The sequence below is a fragment of the Mirounga leonina genome, unplaced genomic scaffold (genome assembly GCF_011800145.1).
Source record: "Mirounga leonina isolate KUSES-001 unplaced genomic scaffold, KU_Mleo_1.0 Mir_101609, whole genome shotgun sequence".
NCBI classification, from domain to species: domain Eukaryota; kingdom Metazoa; phylum Chordata; class Mammalia; order Carnivora; family Phocidae; genus Mirounga; species Mirounga leonina.
Genome location: NW_023270164.1, coordinates 6,115,319 through 6,135,100, shown reverse-complemented (window position 1 = coordinate 6,135,100; position 19,782 = coordinate 6,115,319). Strand labels below are relative to the sequence as shown.

General features: G+C 38.3%; 1 pseudogene; it reads left to right on the top strand.

Moving 5' to 3' along the window:
* Positions 1-2,867: 2,867 nt before the first annotated feature.
* Positions 2,868-3,862, top strand: LOC118009320 (annotated as a pseudogene).
* The last annotated feature ends 15,920 nt before the right edge of the window (positions 3,863-19,782 follow it).

The following is a 19,782-nucleotide window of genomic DNA, read 5'->3' as shown; positions in this document are numbered from 1 at the left end:
TCCAGCTTCCTAGTTACCTAGGTTTGAAATCACAGAGTCATTCTGTGCATACTTTCCTTCACCGACCCCCCCCCCCCCCCACTGGTCAATTGCCAAGTCTTGTCAGTTCCATATTGCTTGCCTCTGTTTCATCCCCTCCAGGCTCTCTGTAATTATCCTGCTTTCCCTCTTGCCTGGATGATCACAGCAGTCTCCTAAATTCTCTCTCTGCCTCCAGGCTTCCTCATTCCAACCCTCTGGCCTCTTAAGTCTTTAGTGGTTCTCACAGCCTAAATACTAGCCTAGCATTCAAGGTCTTTCTTCAACTGGCTGTTACCTTCCTGTGATGATTAACTGTATGTGTCAACTTGGCTGGGCCATGGGGTGCCAACATATTTGGTCAAACATTATTCTCAGTGCTTCTGTGAGGGTATTTTTGGTTGGGGTTAACATTTAAATTGGTGGACTTTGAGTAAAATAGATTGCCCTCTGTAATGTGGGTGGGCCTCACCCAATCATTTGAAGGCCTGACTAGAACAATGTCCAATTTGACCCTTGTTCCCTGCCCCCACCCATGCTCCACCCACAGGATTTGGGGCAGCCTGCTCCTTCAACTAGGGCCAATATTTGAATTCTCTGCCATGTTCTGTTTTTCCTCAGGTGTACTGAAATAGGTATCTTAGCAAACTCCCTCAAAACCAGCTAAAGCACTGACATATTTCACAGACTTGTGGCCCAGCATGTAAAGTCATTGTTAGTCAGGATCTGATAAGAGTTTTATCTCAAAGTCTTACCCAGCGATAGTGCATTGGATATGGAGTCCAATTCCAGCTGGTCTCCATGACCAGATTGTGGAGATTAAGCTTGATTGTGGAGATTTAAGCTTGATCAGCTATTCTTTTGTATATTTTTAAAAATCAAGAATAATGTTCATTTAGTTTCACATAAACACTAGCGCTCTTTCCTGCATTTTAATCCAATTCTCAGAACTGTCATTAGGTTTTAAATTGAATTCACAAATATAATGTTTAGAGAATTATTTTTCTCACTGAAATTTAGTATATTATTTGTTCCTGACCCATGTGATTTCCGAGTATCTAAAATGCATAAATTATTTATGGTCCAGATGGTGATCTGATACTCTGCCTCTCAAAATGTTTTGTGCTTTTGCTGCATGCATAGATGTTCAATTACAAAATTCAGGTTGGTCTTTAGGTACTAGTGTAATAGCCCAAGGCATTTTTTTTTAAAGGTTTTATTTATTTATTTGACAGAGACACAGCGAGAGAGGGAACACAAGCAGGGGGAGTGTGAAAGGGAGAAGCAGGCTCCCCGCCGAGCAGGAAGCCTGACTCGGGGCTCAATCCCAGGACCCTGGGACCATGACCTGAGCCGAAGGCAGAGGCTTAACGACTGAGCCACCCAGGCGCCCCCCAAGGCATTTTTTTTTTTAATTACAAATAAACACTCTAGTTTTAAGCAACCTTTTTTCCCCTCCGACTTTCATGGCTTAGAATTAAAAACTATTCTCCAGGAGCTACCAAGTTAAGAGAAAAGAGGGAAAAATCCTTTTTTCCTCTTTCTAGAGGAGGGAATTGCTTTTCTTGGCCAAGTTAAAAATTTCCAAGTTTCAAAATGAGAGGCTGTAAATAGACTGCTAATTGTTCCCCAAAATACTTATTATTTTTTTTTTTAATAGAAATCCTGAACTTAAGAAGGTAAAATGGCTTCTCAGAATAGAGACTACATTACCCAGCTTCCTTTACAGCTAGGTATGGTCATGTGACTGCATTCTGGTTAACCATACATGGGCAGAACTGATATGTGCAAGTTGTGGGTCAGGTCCTTGAAAGAACAGAGTTTGCTGCCCCCCATCTCTTCCTACTTCTTGCTGGCTGGAAAAGGTATGTGCTAGGGAGCCATTCTGGACCATATGGACAAAGCTCCACCCAGGCATGGCAGTTCAATAGATGGAAGGACCCAGGGATGGCAGTGCCATAAGACAGAGGAGCCTGAGAACCACCATGGTGCTGACAGAGCAGCCCTGGACTACCTATGCTCAGATGTTAACATGAGAGAGAAATGAACTGCTTTCTATCATGTAAAACATTATTTTGCCTCTCTGAGACAATAGCTAAAACTATGTTCTAATGAAAATCACCAATACTTAAGCAGAATTACAGAAAATTTTCATTAGGGGGGCCTGGGTGGTGCAATCAGTTAAGTGTCTGCTCAGCAGGGAGCCTGCTTCTCCCTCTCCCTCTGCTGCTCCCCCTGCTTGTGCTCTCTTCTCTCTCTCTGTCAAATAAATAAATAAAATCTTTTTTAAAAAAGAAAATTTTCACTAAAAGCCTAGAAAAATGACCAATAAAAGTTCCCATTGTCCATTTGCAGTTGAGGGTTGGAAAAAGCATTGATGGATTTTTCTTGATATATGGTTATAGACTTTTTTTGACTAAATGCTTTAAGAAAAGTCCTTTCAAGTCTGAGGCTAAAGGTCTTTTTGTTTCCTCTTAAGACTGCTTCAGGGACTGATTCGGCACTTGGAAGTAAATCAAGAAGGGACTCAAATACAACACAATGGGTCTTAAAAACACCAGAAAAGGTTGCAAACATATCAGCAAGGGTCTCAACGAAGTTAGAAAGGGTCTCAGTGTTATCAGAAAGAGTCTCAAACAAAACAAAAAGGGTCTCAAAGATGCCAGAAAAAGTCTCAATGTCCTTATGTATATAAGGATGGGTCTCAAATAGGTCAGGAAGACATTCATGTCAGGAAGAGGGTCAAATAAGTCAGGTAAACTTTCTGAAATAGGTAGGAAAGGGTCAAAAACATGTCAAGATGAGAAGTCAGAGTCTCAGAAAAAGAAGGAAGTGTTCTAAGCAGAACCATGGCAGTTGGCAAGATCAAGTGCTTTATAAAAGGCAGCAAAGAAGGAGCCAAGAAGAAAGTGATCCAATTTCTAAGAAAGATTGGTATGATGTGAAAGCACCAGCTATGTTCAATTAATAATAAATATTGGAAAAACACTCATGACAAGAACTCAAGGGACCAAAATTGCATCTGTTGGCCTCAAGGTTAGTGTTTTTTGTTTTTTTTTTAAAGATTTTTATTTATTTGAGAGAGAGAATGAGATAGAGAGAACATGAGAGGGGGGAGGGGCAGAGGGAGAAGCAGACTCCCTGCTGAGCAGGGAGCCCGATGCGGGACTCGATCCCAGGACTCCGGGATCATGACCTGAGCCGAAGGCAGTCGCTTAACCAACTGAGCCACCCAGGCGCCCAAGGTTAGTGTTTTTGAAGTGAACCTTGGTGATCTGCAGAATGATTAAGTTGCACGTAGAAAATTAACGCTAACTACTGAGGATATTCAGGGCAAAGACTGCCTGACTTACTTCCATGGCATGGATCTTATCTGTGCAAAATGTGCTCCATAGTCAAAAAATGGCAGCCCATGATTGAAGCTCATTTTAATGTCAAGACTACCAAAGGTTATTTGCTTCATCTACTCTGTGTTGGTTTTACTAAAAATTGCAACAATCAGATTTGGAACAGCTCTTACACCTAGCACCAACATGTTTGCCAAATCCAGAAGATAATGTAAATCATGACCCTAGAGGTGCAGACAAATGACCTAAAAGCAGTGGCCAATAAATTGATTGCAGACAGTATTGGAAAAGACAGAGAAAATGTTTGCTAGTGTATTTATCCACTCCCTGGCATCTTTGTTAGAAAAGTAAAAATGAAGAAGCCCAAGTTTGAATTGGGAAAACTCAGGGAGTTTCATGGTGATGGTAGTAGTCTTGAAAAAACTACTGGGAATGAGGCAGGTGCTAAAGTTGAACAAGCTGATGAATATGAGCCACCAGTCTGAAAATCTGTTTAAAATTCAGGCTTTTAATGGTGACAAATAAAAAGTCTTATTTGTGACAAAAAAAGAAGGAAGGATCTCAAACATGTCAAAAAGTGTCTCAGACTGGAAAACTCTCAAATAGTAAGGAGGAGTCTTAGACACCTCAGGAAGGGTCTCAGGCAAGTCAGAAATTGTCTCAAATATGTCAGAAGGAGTCTCAAACAAGTCAAGAAAAATATCAAATACTTCTTGAAGAGTCTCAACTAAGTTAAGAAGGGTACTAAATAATAAGGAAGTGTCTAAAACAGAAAGGAATAGTTTGAATAGTCAGAAGAGGGTCAAACACATCAGAAAAAGTCCCAAGCAAGATATGAAAAGTTTCAAATATGTCATAAAGGGCCTCAAATAATCTGGAAGAATCTCAGAAAATTAAGAATGGTCTCAAGTACATCAGGAAGCCCCTCACACAAGTTATAAAAGGTCTCAAACATGTTAGGTAGGGTCTCAAAGTCATTGGGAAGAGTTTTGGATACACCAGGAAGGGACTCATACAAGATGGGTCTCAAATACATCAGGAAGGGTCTCAAATATGTCAATAAAGGTCTTAAGCAGTCAGTAAGAGATTCAAATACATAAGGAAGGGTCACAAACTCATAAGGAAATGTTTTAATGACTTTTGAAAGGATCTCACACTGACAGACAGTCATAAAGGTTTTCAAAAAAGTCATGGCGGGTAGCAAACAAGTCAGAAAGGACTGTGCACATGGCAGAAGGTGACTTAACATCATTAGTAAGTCTCAATCAGGAATGGTCCCAAATAAGTCAAAGTGGCTCAAACAGGTCATCAAGTCAAATATGTTAGTCTCAACCATGTCAGAAAGAGTTTCCAGCAAGTAAATTGTTTCAAATGCAACAAGAAGGCTCTCCAATGGGGTAGAAAGAGTCTTAAAGTCACCGGGATTGATTTTAAGCTGCAATAAAGAGTCTTAAATTCAAGAAGTTTTTGAAACAAGTCAGTAAGAGTTTCAAACAAGCCAAGAAGGAATTGAAACAAAAGAAGAATCTCAAATACACTACGAAAAATCTCAAATATGTAAGGTATCTTAAACATGTCATGAAGTGTATCACACAAGTTTGAAAAGTTCTCAAAGATCAGAGGAAGGTATCAGGAAGTCTCACCTATCTCAAGAAGGGCTTCAAACACAACATGAAGTATCTTAGACATGTCCAGAGGAGTCAAATATGTCAGGAAAGCTATCTAATACATCTGGAAGGGTCTTGAGAAAGTCAGGAAGGGTATAGATGTTATGAGGAAGAATCTTGGTCAGGACAGGTCTCAAACATTTCAGCAAGAATATTATGCAGGTAAGAATGAGTGTCAAACAAGTCAAGCAGGGTGTAAAATATGACAGGAAGGGTCTCAAAGTCATCAGGAAGAGTCTCAAATGGTCAGGAAGGGTCTCAGACAAGTCAGGAAGGATCTTAAATAATGAGAAAGAAACATTAACATTTCAAGAAGTATCTCAGCCAGGCAGAGAACATCACATATAGTCAGGAAAAGATTTTAATATGTCAGGAAGAGTCTTACACAGTTAGGAACTTTCTCAATCATGTAAGGAGGAATAAAACAAATCCAGAAAGATCTCACTCAAGTTAGGAAGGGTCTCAAACTGAAAAGAAGATTCTCATTTAAGGCTGGAAGGGTCTGAACATGTCAAGAAGAGTCTCACAGGGCGCCTGGGTGGCTCAGTTGGTTAAGCGACTGCCTTCGGCTCAGGTCATGATCCTAGAGTCCCGGGATCGAGTCCCACATCGGGCTCCCTGCTCAGCAGGGAGTCTGCTTCTCCCTCTGACCCTCCTCCCTCTCCTGCTCTCTGTCTCTCATTCTCTCTCTCTCAAATAAATAAATAAAATCTTAAAAAAAAAAAAAAAAAAGAAGAGTCTCACAGAAGTTGGGAAATGTCTCAAGTAAGTCAGAATGATCTGAAATACATCAGGAAGAGTCTGAAACAAATCATGAAATGCTCTAAACAGGTCAGAAAGTCTTTCTTTAAACTCTTTATTTTTAAAACAGTTTCACTGAGATATAATACACATACACATACCATATAATCCACCCATTTAAAGTATATAATTTAATGGTTTTTACTATATTCACATACATGTATAACCATCTTCACAGTCAATTTTAGAATATTTTCATTGCTTCAGAAAGAAATTTTATATCCTTTTGCTATCACTTATTCCCTTATTCCCTGTCCCCTGCCCCAGCCCTAACCACTAATCTCATTTCTGTCTCTATAGATTTTCCTATTCTGGACTTTCATGTGAATTGAACCATATAACCTGTGGTCTATTTTGACTGGCTTTTTTCACTTACCTTAATGTTTTCAAGGTTCACCCATGTTGTAGCATTCACCTCTATTGTGCTGCTCAAGTCCTCTATTTCCTTTTTGATCATCTGCCAGTTAGATCTTCTGCCTAATTATTCTATTATTTATTTACTTATTTATTAAAGATTTTATTTATTTATTTGAGAGAGAGAGAGCATGAGCAGGGAGAGGGGCAGAGGGAGAGGGAGAAGCAGACTCCCCACTGAGCAGGGAGCCCAATGCAGGGCCTGATCCCAGGACCCTGAGATCATGACCTGAACCAAAGGCAGACGCTTAACTGACTGAGCCACCCAGGTGCCTCTGTTCTATCCATTATTTAATGGGAGCTATTGAAGTCTTCAACTATTATTGTTGACTTGAATATTTCTGCTTTAATGTTTGTCAATTTTTGCTTCATATATTTTGGGTTGTTAGGTGCATATATATGTTTATAACTGTTATACCTTCCAGATATATTAACCCTTTATCATTATAAAATATACATTTTGGGGGCAAATATATATACATTTGGAGAGCAAATATATATTTATGCCATTAGATTATGCCATATAATATGCCTCATATTATTATAATCATAATATATGAGTATATTAACCTTCCTATTTACTATTTCTAATTCTCTTCATCTGTTCCTATAGATTTTTGTTACCATATGGTGTCATTTCCTCTGTCCAATACACTTTAGGGACTACCCACTTCCTTTGTTTTGTTATTGGCAAATATATTTCAATTCCATATGTTATAGGCCCAATAATATTATTACATACATATTACTTTATATAAATGCTTTTAAAATCAGTTAAGAGAAGAAAGAAGAAGTATGAATTTATACCATTTTGTATAATTACATAATTACTTTTGCTGGTATTCTCAGTTTTGTTTGTGTGGATTCAAATGGCTGAGGTCACTTACTTTGAACCTGAAGAACTTCCTTTTGCATTTCTTGTAAGGCAGGTGATCGAGCAATAAATTCTCTCAGTTTTTGCTTATCTGGGAATGTCTTTATTTCATCATTTTTGAACTACATCTAGCTTTGAACATACTGAACATTTTGAACATATCTACCTTTACTAGACATGGGACTCTTGGTAGACATTTTTTTTTTCTTTGAGCACTTTGAATATGTCATCCCACTGCTTTTTGGCTTCTATTGTTTCTGCCGAGAAGTTAACTGTTAATCTTATTGGGGTTTTCTTGTAAACATGAGACATTTTTCTCATGTTGCTTTCAAGATTTTATTCTTGTCTTTGGCTTTCAGTACTTTTACTGTGATATGCCTGTTTGTGGATCTTCAAAGAGATCAAAGTTTATCCTACTTGGAGTTTGCTGAGCTTCCCAGATGTAAAGGATTTCCATCAAACTTAGAAATTTTTCAGACATTATTTTTTTGTTTTTGTTTTTAAAGATTCTATCTATTTATTTGACAGAGAGAGAGAGAGAGCACAAGCAGGGGGAGCAAAAGGCAGAGGGAGAGGGAGAGGGAGACTCCTCACTGAGCAGGGAGCCCGACAACATATAGTTGGGTCTTGGTTTTGATCCACTCTGACAATCTATGTCTTTTAACTGGTGCATGTAGACCACTGACATTCGAAGTGATTATTGATATAGTTGGATTGATATCTACCATGTTTGTTACTGTTGCCTTCTTCTTTATTTCTATTTTTGTCTTCCACTATTTTTCTGCCTGTGATTTTAACTGAGTGTTTTGTATAATTCCATTTTCTCTCCTTTCTTATCATATTGTCATACTTCTTAAAAATACTTTTTTTTTGTGGTTGCCCTAGAGTTTGCAATATACATTTACAGCTAATTCAAATCCACTTTCAAATAACATGATACCACTGCACAGGCAGTGTGAATACATTGTAATAACAAAATAATACCAATTCCTCCCTCCTATCTTTTCTTTTTTCTTTTTCTTTTTTTTTTTTTAAGATTTTATTTATTTATTTGGCAGAGAGAGACACAGCGAGAGAAGGAACACAAGCAGGGAGAGTGGGAGAGGGAGAAGCAGGCTTCCCGCTGAGCAGGGAGCCCGATGTGGGGCTCGATCCCAGGACCCTGGGATCATGACCTGAGCCGAAGGCAGATGCTTAATGACTGAGCCACCCAGCGCCCCACTCCCTCCTATCTTTTCTATCATTGCGGTCATTCATTTCACATACATGTAAGCTTATATAAGTGTATATCTATATATATGCTATATACATAAGCATACATAATCAAATATGCTGTTGATGCTATTTTGAAGAAACTTATTTGTTAGATCAACTAAGAATAAGAAAAAGAAAAGTTTTTATTTTATCTTCACTATTCCTTCTTTCATGTTTTTCCTTCCTTTATGTAGATTGAGTTTCTGACCTATATTATTTTCCCTCTCTTCAAAGAACTTTTTTTTTCTTTTTTAAAGATTTTATTTATTTATTTGAGAGAGAGAGAGAGACAGAGATAGTGACAGAGCACAAGCAGGGAGGAGAGGGAGAAGCAGGCTCCTTGTTGAGCAGGGAGCCCAATGCGGGGCTCAATCCCAGGACCCTGGGATCATGACCTGAGTCAAAGGCACATGCTTAACCAACTGAGCCACGCAGGTGCCCTCTTCAAAGAATTTCTTTTAACATTTCTTACAAGGCCGGTCTACTGGCAACAAATTCAATTTCTGTTTATCTGAGAAAGTCTTTATTTCTCCTTCACTCCTTCACTTTAGTTCTCCTTCATAATTTTGTAGGGTACATAATTCTAGGCTGGTGTTTTTTTCCTCTCAACACTTTAAATATTTCACTCCACTCTCTTCTTGCTTGCATGGTTCTGAGGACTTTGTTCCTCCATAGGTAAGGTTTTTTTGTTTAATTTTATGTCTGACTTCTTTCAGGTTTTTTTCTTTATTTTTGATTTTATGTAGTATGAAAATGATATGTGTAGGTGTAGGTTTTTGGGCATTTATCCCGCTTCACATTCTCTGAGCTTGTTGTATCTGTGGTTTAATGTCTGACATTAATTTTGGGGAAATCCTCAGCCATTATTGTTTCAAATATTTTTTATATTCCTTTTTCTGTTCTCCTTATGATATTCTCATTATGCCTATATTATACTTTTTGTAGTTGTCCTACAGTCCTTGGCTATTTTTTTCTTTTTCTTTTTTTTTTTTTTCCCATTCTCTTTTCATTTTGTTTTAGAGTTTTTTTTTTTTTTTTTTTTTTTTTTTTTTTAAGATTTCATTTATTTGACAGAGAGAGAAACACAGTGAGAGAGGGAACACAAGCAGGGGCAGAGGGAGAGGGAGAAGCAGGCTTCCCACAGAGCAGGGAGCCCGATGTGGGGCTTGATCCCAAGCAGAGCCAAAGGCAGATGCTTAACGGCTGAGCTACCCAGGTGCCCCTGCGTTAGAGTTTTTAAGGATTCTATTAATATATCCTCTAGTTCATATATTCTTTCCTCAGCCATGTCCAGTCTACTAATAAGCCCAAGAAAGGCATTCGTCATTTCTGTGACCGTGGTTTTTTTTTTCTTTTTATTGTCTAGCATTTTTTTCTGTTTTGTTTTTTTTTCCCCTTAGGATTCCCATCTCTATTCTTTCATTGTTCATCTGTTCTTACATGCTGTCCACGTTATCCATTAGAGCCCTTAGCATTTAATCATAGTTGCTTAAATTCCTGGTTGATAATTCCAACATCCCTGTCATGTCTGGTTCTAATGCTTATTCTGTCACTTCAAACTGTGGTTTTTACCTTTTGGTATGCCTTGTAATTTTTTTTTTTTTTAATAGCTGGACATGATGTATTAAGTAAAAGGAACTGTGGCAAATAAGCCTTAGTAATGTGGTGGTGAGGTGTTGGGAGAGGGGAAGCATCGTATAATCCTATGATTAGATCTCAGTCTTTTAGTGACCTTTGTCTCTGGAGTGTGAACTTCACAAGAGTTTCTTTTTTTTCTTTTACCAGAGGTGGAACAGGATGGCTAGAGGGGGCTGGATTTGGTTTTTTCCCTTCTCCCTTAGGTCAGTTAGGCTCTAATAATATCCCAACAGGTTAGGCTCTGGTTAACTAGTTTACCCTGAGGGCAGGCCTTGTTAAGAAGTGCAGAGTGTGGTAGTGTATTTCAAAATGCTCTTTCTTTCCCCTTAACAGAAGCACCAGGGAATATTTCTCCAATATTTACTCTGGGAAACTAGTTGATCTTCTAGAAGTAAATCTGATAATATTGTGGAGATCCCCTTATGTCTGGACCCCCAAAGTTTTTAGCTCTTAGTTGGTTAGGGCTCCTCTATGAAAAATACCACAGACTCGGTGGCTTAAACAACAAACATTTATTTCTCACAGTTCTGGAAGCTGGGAAGCCCAAGATCAAGGTGATGGCAGACTGAGTGAGGTCCTGCTTCCTGGTTCATAGACAGCTGGCTTATCATCATGTCCTCACATTGCGGAAGGGGTGATGGAGCTCTCTGGGGTCTTTTTTTATAAGGGCAGTCATCCCATTCTTGAAGGCTCCAACCTCATGGTCTAATCACCTCCCAAATGCCCCATTCTAAATGCTATCATATTGGGGATTAGATTTCAACCTATGAATTTTGGGAGAGGATGCAAACATTCAGTCTATTACAGTTATCATGCCTTCTTTAAGCATCTTTTCCTTTAGTTCTTTGAATATATTTATAATGGCTACTTTCAAGTCTTTGTCTGTTAAATCTAACATTTGGTTGCTCTCACCAGCAGTTTCTGTTGCCTGCTTTTTTCCTGTGTTTGAATGATACTTTTCTATTTCTTTGCATGTCTTGTAATTTTTTGTTGAAAATTGGACATTTTATACAATATATTGTAGCAACTCTGGTACCAGTGCCCCTTCCCCTGGATCTTGTTATTGTTGTTTGTTTATTTGCTTAGTGAGTGGCTGGATTATTTTAGTGAAGTCAATTTCCTCTACAATATGAAGCCTTTGATATTGCTCCTCAGAGGGCAAAGTCCTGGTCTCGAGCAGTCAGCCTGGGATGAAAGTGGTTTTAGTAGGGCTCTCTTTCCCTGGTCACACCCAGCTGTTAAGCTCCACTAATTGTTGGATGATTGCTCTATTGCTTTTAACAATACCCTGGGGGCATAAATGGCCCCATAGACTGAATCCTTTAAATTCAGGCTCCTTTGCAGGGATAGGGATTGAGGTTAGTGAGGTTTTTTGTTTTTTTTATTTTTAAAGATTTTATTTATTTATTTGAGAGAGAGAGAGAGAGAAACAGCATGAGAGGGGAGAGGGTCAGAGGGAGAAGCAGGCTGAGCCGGGAGCCCGATGTGGGACTCGATCCCAGGACTCCGGGACCATGAGCCGAGCCGAAGGCAGTTGCTCAACCAACTGAGCCACCCAGGCGCCCCCAGAGGTCAGTGAGGTTTTTTTTCTGACCCGAAGAGGACTATTCTAGCTGTCACTTTCCCTGGTTCTCCCTATAAACAAGCTGGCCTATGGCTTGGCTTATATCTCTAATGAAACTTACCAGTCTCCTGATTGCTTTCCACCAAAACCTCCATTGTTTTTTAGAGATTTCGGAGGCTTGAATTTCCCCACACTAATGCTTCAAATCAAGTTAGTTCCTTTGGGAAGAACTTAAGAGCTCTCAGAGCCTGCCTATCCCTCAGGGGAAAATTTGAGTCATGGCTCCTGAGAAGGGGGCAGGGACAGTGGCATACTTTCTGAGTGATAAGCCTGCTTTAGGAGCTGGGCACTGAGCAGGGTGGTAGCCTCTGGTCTTAATTTCTCTCCTCCTGCATGAAAACTCTACCCTATGAGCAAGCTGGGGTAAGAGTGATCAGGGCCCCAGTATTCTCAGTGTATGACACCTGAAGCAAATCCTTCACCCAAGGAGTGGGGACTATGTGGAATACAGGAGCCCTCAACCTCTCAACTATACTCAACTGGAACTTAGCCTCTGTAACAGGGACCTACAGGGTTAAATGATAAATACTGAAGTTCTGCTCCTTGGAGAAAAATTCACAAATATATGGAAATTAAATACACTGCTGAAAAACGAATAGATCAAAGAAGAAATCAAAAGGGTAATTTAAAAAAATCCTGAAACAAATGAACATGAAGTACAACATGCCAAAACTTATGGAATGAAGCAAAAGAAGTTCTAAGAGGTAAATTTATTGCAATGGACACCTACATTAAGAAAAAAGAACAATCTCAAATAATCAACCTCATTTTACACCTCAAGGAACTAGAAAAAGAAGAGCAAAGTAGCCCAAAGTTAGCAGAAGGAAGGAAATAACAGATCAGAGCAGAAATAAGTGAAATAGAGTCACACACACAAAAACCAATAGAAAATACAAAACTAAGAACTGGTTTGTTTGTTTTTTTTTGAAGAGATAAACAAATTTGATAAACCTTTAACTGTACTAACCAAAAAGAAAAAAAAAACTCAAATAAATAAAATTAGAAATTTAAGAGAAGACATTATAACTGATACCATAGAAATACAATGGATCGGGCGCCTGGGTGGCTCAGTCGTTAAGCGTCTGTCTTCAGCTCAGGTCATGATCCCAGGGTCCTGGGATCGAGTCCCGCATCGGGCTCCCTACTCAGCGGGAAGCCTGCTTCTCCCTCTCCCACTCCCCCTGCTTGTGTTCCTACTCTCTCTATCTCTCTGTCAAATAAATAAATAAAATCTTAAAAAAAAAAAAAAGAAAAGAAATACAATGGATCATAAGAGACTATTTTGAACAATTATATGCCCCCAAATTAGATAACCTAGAAGAAATGGACAAAGTCCTAGTAAAATAACCTATCAAGACTGGATCATGAAGAGAAAATATGAATAGACCAATAATGAGTAAGGAGATTGAATCAGTAATGAAAAACCTCCTAACAAAGAAAATCCCAGGACCAGGTAGTTTTACTGGTGAATTCTACCAAATATATAAAGAAAAATTAATGCCAATGCTTATCAAACTCTTCTAAAAAATTGATGAGGAGAGAACTTCCAAACTCATTTTATGAAGCCACCTTAATACAAAAGCCAGATATGGATCCTACAAAAAAAGAAAACTATAGGTAAATATTCCTGATGAATATAGATGCAAAAATTCTCAACAAGATACTAGCAAACTGAATTCAGCGGCACATTAGAGGATAACACACCATGATCACGTAGGATTTATCCCTGGGATACAAGGATGGTGCAATATATGCAATTCAATTAATGTGATATACCACTTTAACAAAATGAATGATAAAAATCACATGGCTATCTCAATACATGCAGGAAAAGCATCTGAGAAAAACTTTACATCCTTCCATGCTAAAAACTTTCAACAAATTACACATAGAAGGAATATACATCAACATAATGAAGGACATACATGACAAACACTTGGCTAACATACTCAATGGTGAAAGGTTGAAAGCTTTCCCTTTAAGATCAGGATCAAGACAAGGGTGCCCACTTTTTTTTTTTTTAAATTTTATTTATTTATTTGAGAGAGAGAGAGAGAGAGAGAGATAGCGAGAGCAGGAACACAAGCAGGGGGAGTGGGAGAAGGAGAAGCAGGCTTCCCGCTGAGCAGGGAGCCCCATGCGGGGCTCAATCCCAGGACCCTGGGATCATGACCTGAGCCAAAGGCAGATGCTTAACGACTGAGCCACCCAGGCGCCCCAAGGGTGCCCACTTTTGGCGCTCCTATTCAACATAGTACTGGAAGTCCTAGCCAGAAGAATATAAAAAAAAAAAAAGAAAAAAAGAAAGAAAGAAAGAAAGAAAACTCATCCAAATTGGAAACGAAGAGGTAAATTGTCTTTGCAGATGACATCTTATATAAAGAAAATCCCAAAGACCATCAAAGAACTGCTAGAACTAATAAACAAATTCAGTAAAGTTGCAGGATACAAAGTAGACATAAATAATCAGTTGTGTTTCTCTATGCTAACAATGAAATATCTTAAAAAGAAATAAAGAAAACAATCTCATTTACAGTAGCATTAAAAATAATACAATAGTTAGGAATAAACTTAACCAAGGAAGTGAAAGATCTATAAAATGAAAATTATAAGACTTGGATGAAAGAAATTTAGAAACACAAATAAATGGAAAGATATCCTCTGTTCATGAATTGGAAGAATTAATATTGTTAAAATGTCCAAAACATTCTGTAGATTCAGTGCAATCCATAGATTCAGAGCAATCCCTATAAAATTCCAATGACATTTTTTGGAGACGTAGAAAAAACAATCCTAAAATTAATTTAGAACTAAAATAGACTCTGAATAGCCAAAGCAATCTTGAGAAAGAAGAACAAAGGTGGAGGTATCACACTTGATTTCAAAATATATTACAAATCTGTAGTAATCAAAATAGTATGGTACTAAGTATCAAAATAGACACACAGACTGATAGAATAGAATCAAGAGCCCAGGAATAAAATCATGCATAGACAGTCAACTATTATTTGAGAAGGGAACCAATAATACTCAATGGGAAGTACTTGAGGTTCCTCAAAAAATTAAAAATAGAATGACCATATGATCTAGCAATCCCACTTATGGGTATATATCCAAAGGAAATGAAATTAGGATCTCAAAGAGATATCTGCACTTCCATGTTTGTTGCTGCATTATTCACAATAGCCAAAACATGGAAACAATCTAAGCCCCCATTGACAGACAAATGGATAAAGGACATATGACACACACACACACACACACACACACACACACACACTTGAATATTATTCAGCCATTAAAAGAGAAGGAAATCCTGTCATTTGTGACAACATGGATGGACCCTGAGGGCATTATGCTCAGTGAAATGAGTTACAGAAAGTAAAATACTGAATGATCTCACACGTGAAATCTAAAAAGTCGAACTGATAGAAATAGAGTGGAGAATAGTTGTTGCCAGGGGCTGGTAGGGGGGCGATGGTGGAAGAAATGGGATGTTAGTCAAAGGATATATATAAACTTCCAATTATAAGACGAATAAGTTCTGGGGATCTAATATGCCTCAGGGTGAGTATAGTTAAGAATAATTCATTATATATTTGAAAGTTGCTAAGAGAGTAACTCTTAAATGATCTCACCACACACACAGAAAAGGTAATTAGGACGGATGGTGGAGGTGTTAACTAACCTCATAGTGATCATTTCACAATATATATGTGTATCAAGTCATCACAATATATACCTTAAAGTTACACAGTGTTATATGTCAATTATATCAATAAAGCTAGAAAAAAATAAAGTCATTTATATTCTTAAAAAGAAAAACACATCTGGAAGGGTCTCCATGTCTCAAACATGTTCTTAAAGGTCTAAAAAAGTCAGAACAGGTCTTAAATATATCAGGAAGTATCTCAAAATTGAAATTCATTGGAAAGAGTTTATTTTTGCATAGAATATCTTATTGATATATAATTCACAAACAGTAAAATTCACCATTTTAGAGTGTAAAATTCAGTGGCTACTGTATATATACAAGGGGTCAACCATCACCACTATATAATTCCAGAATATTTTCATCACCCTAAAAATAAACCCAATACCCATCAGCAGTCACTCACCATTCCTCCCTACCCCCAGTAGTGGCAATTACTGATCTAATTTTTGTCTCTATGGGTTTGCTTATTCTGACATTTCATATAAATGGAATCATACAGCATATGGCCTTTTTATCTGGTTTCTTTCCCTTAGCATAATCTTTTCAAGATCCATCCATGCTGTAGAATATATCAGTACATTATTCCTTTTTATGGCTTAATAATATTCCATTGTATAGTTATGCAACATTTTACTTATCCATTCATCAGTTGATGGACGTTTGGGTTGTTTCGACTTTCTGGCTATTATGAATAATGACGCTAAGAACATTTGAGTACAAGTTTTGTGTGAACATAAGTTTTCATTTCTCCTGGAGTATATACCTAGGAGTTAAATTACTAGGTCATATGGCAAGGAAGAGTTTTATTTATTTTTTATTTTTATTTTTTAATTTTTATTTATTTACTTTTAAAGATTTTATTTACTTATTTATTTGAGAGAGTGAGCAAGTGAGAGAGAGCACAAGCAAGGGGAGGAGCAGAGGGAAAGGGAGAAGCAGACTCTCCGCTGAGGAGGAAGCCCAACTCAGGGCTTGATCGCAGGACTCCAGGATCATGACCTGAGCCAAGGGCAGATGCTTAACCAACTGAGCCACCCAGGTGCCCCAGCAAGGAAGAGTTTCAATCACCTCAGGAAGGGTCACAGATAAAATAAGAAGGGTCTCTATCATATAGGAAGGGTTCAAATACATCAGGAAGTGTGGCAAATATATTGTAAATGTTCTCAAAGAAAGAGGAAGTGTCTGAAATACATCAGAAATCATCTCAAACAAGTTAGTAATGTTCTCAGCATAGTCAGGAAAATTTAAAAATATGTCAGTGAGGAGACATACCATATGACCTAGTAATTCTACTTCTGGGTATTTATCCCTTCAAATGAAAACACTAATTTGAAAAGATAGGGCGCCTGGGTGGCTCAGTTGGTTAAGCGACTGCTTTCGGCTCAGGTCATGATCCCGGAGTGCTGGGATTGAGTCCCACATCGGGCTCCCTGCTCAGCAGGGAGTCTGCTTCTCCCTCTGACCCTACCCCCTCTTGGGCTCTCTCTATCTCACTCTCTCTCTCTCAAATAAATAAATAAAATCTTAAAAAAAAAAAATGAAAAGATATACACACCCCTATGTTTATTGCAGCATTATTTACAATAGCCAAAATATGAAAGTAAGCTAAGGATTCACTGACAGATGAATGGATAAAGAAGATGTGGTATTAACAATGGAATATTACTCAGCCATAAAAAAGAACTGAAATCTTGACACTTGTGACAACATGGATGGACCAGAGGGTATTATGCTAAGTGAAATAAGTCAGACAGAGAAAGACAAATATCATATGATTTCACTTATATGTGGAATCTATAAAACAAAACAAATGAATGAGCAAGAAACAGACACATGAATACAGAGAATAAATTGGTGGTTGTCTGAGGGGAGGGAGGGGAGAGGATAGGAGAAATAAATCAAGGGGATTATGAGGTACAAACTTCCAGTTATAAAATAAAGAAGTCATGGGGATGAAAAGTACGGCATAGTACTTTATAGTCAATAATATTGTAATAGCTTTGTACAGTAACAGAAGGTAACTATACTTATTGTGGTGAACATTGTGTAATGTATGTAATTGTTGAATCACTTTGCTGTACACCTCTAATTAATATAATATTATATGCCAACTATACTTAAATTAAAAACTTTAAAAATGTCACTAAGGGCTCCAAACTGAGATGAATGTCTTAAATACATTACAAAGGGCCTCAAACCTAAAGGATGCATAGCAAATAATCAGGAAAGATCTTAAATCTGTTAAGAAGGGTCCCAAAAAGTGAGTAAGGGCCTCAAAAATATCAGAAAGGGTTTTAAATTGTTAGGAAAGTTAGTAATAAGTTAGGGAGGGTCTCTCTAACAGGAGTCATCTTACTCAGGTGGGAAGAGACTCAAATATTGAAAGAATATCTAACACAGTAGGAAACTCAAACATGTCAGGAAGGGTCTTAAACTGATAAGGAAGGGTCTGAAATTCATCAGGCAGAGTTTAAAATATGTCTCTAGTGGTCCTAAATGGGCAGGCAAATTAGGAAGATTCCGGAAATTTCTCCAACATGTTGGGAAATGTCACAGAGAGGAAAGGTCTCACATGCATCAGGAATCTTCTCAAACCAGTCTGGAAGTGTCTCAAAGTAGTCAGGAAGCACATTGTTTGTAAACAAACATCCCAGATGAGAGAAAGAGACCTAAATACCTCCAGAAGTGTCTCAAACTTGCAGGAAAGGTTTCAAGTAAGTTGAAAAGGGTTCCAGGTGAGTCAGAAAAGGTTCCTAATATGTCAGGAAGATTCACAAAGAAATCATGGGTGCTCTAAAACTTGTATGGAAAAGATTTAAATATGTCAGGAAGAGTCACAAAAAAGAATCTCAAATATGTGAGGAAGAATCTCAAATAGGAAAGGAAGTTTCTCATATCTGTCAGGAATGATTACAAAGAGACAGGAAAAGTCTCAAATATGTCATGAATGGTCTCAAACAGTCAGGAGATGTCTCAAAGACATTAAGAAGATTCTCCAGGATATCAGAAAGAGTAGCAGATGGGTCAGGAACAGACTCAAACATACCAGGAAGAGTCTCAAACAAGTCAGGAAGCATCTCCAAGACAGGACATGTCTCAAACATAGAGGAAGAGTCTCAAATACTTTAGGAATGGTCACATACATGTCAGGAAGGGTCTCAAATACATCAAGAAGAGTCCTGCATGTCAGAAAGGCTTTCAAACATATTGTGGGGTTGGGAGGGGGAACCTCAACATCATCAGGAAGAGTCTCAAACAAGACATGTCTCAAACATGACAGGAAGTATTCCCAAAGGAGAGAAAGGATCTGAAATACATCATGAATCTTCTCAAACAAGACTGGAAGGATCATAAAGTAGCCAGGAAGAGCTTTACATTTGTCATTAAAGGTCAGTAAGAGTCTCAAATACATCTGGAAGGGTCTTAAACATTTCAGTAAGGGACTCACGTGAGTTGGGAAGCATGTCAAGCAAGTCAGAAAAGGTCTCATATACGTAAGGAAGAGTCACACACATTATGAACGGTCTTAAACATGGGAGGAAGAGTCTTAACTAGGTACAGAAGATTCTCAAATGCATCAGGAATGGTCTCAAAGAGACAAGAAGGATCTCCAAGATGTCAAAAAAGAGTCTCAAATTCAAGAAATGTCTCAAATACATCAGGAAGAGTAAAAATATGTCAGTAATGGTCTCAAACATGTCAGAAAAGGTCTCAAACAATCAGGAAGAGTTGCAAGTAAGTTAGAAAAAGCTTTAATATTTCAGGATGTGTCAAAAAATCAGGAGTCTCATACAAGTCAGGGAGAGTCTCAACCCTGTCAGGAAGGGTCTCAAATTCATCAGGTAGAGTTCAAATGTGTCTCTAAGGGTCTCAAACAGACAAGAACAGTCAGGAAGAGTCTCAAATACATTATGGGGGTGTCGAATATATCATGAAGGGTCTCAAATAAGTCAGAAAGTGTCACAGACAGAGAGGAAATGTCTTTTTTTTTTTTTTTTTTAAGATTTCATTTATTTATTTGTGAGAGAGAGAGCAAGCACAAAAGCAGTGGGGAGGGGCAGAGGGAGAGAGAGGGAGAAGCAGATTCCCCAGTGACCAGGGAGCCTGACATGGGGCTTGATCCCAGGACCCTGAGATCATGACCTGAGCCGAAGGCAGACGCTTAACTGAGGTGGCTTAACTGAGCCACCCAGGTGCCCCCAGAGAGGAATTGCCTTAAACACATGAAGAATCATCTTAAACAAGTCAGAACCAGTTTTAGAGTAGTCTCACACATGTCAGAAAGTGTCTGCAACAAGTCATAATGGGTCTCAAACAGACAGGAAGAGTCTCAGATACTCCAGGAACAGCCTCACACATGTCAGGAAGGGTCTCAAACAGTTCAACAGAGTTTTTTGTAGAGACTCTTACTTTGGGTAGGGCCTCAAAAT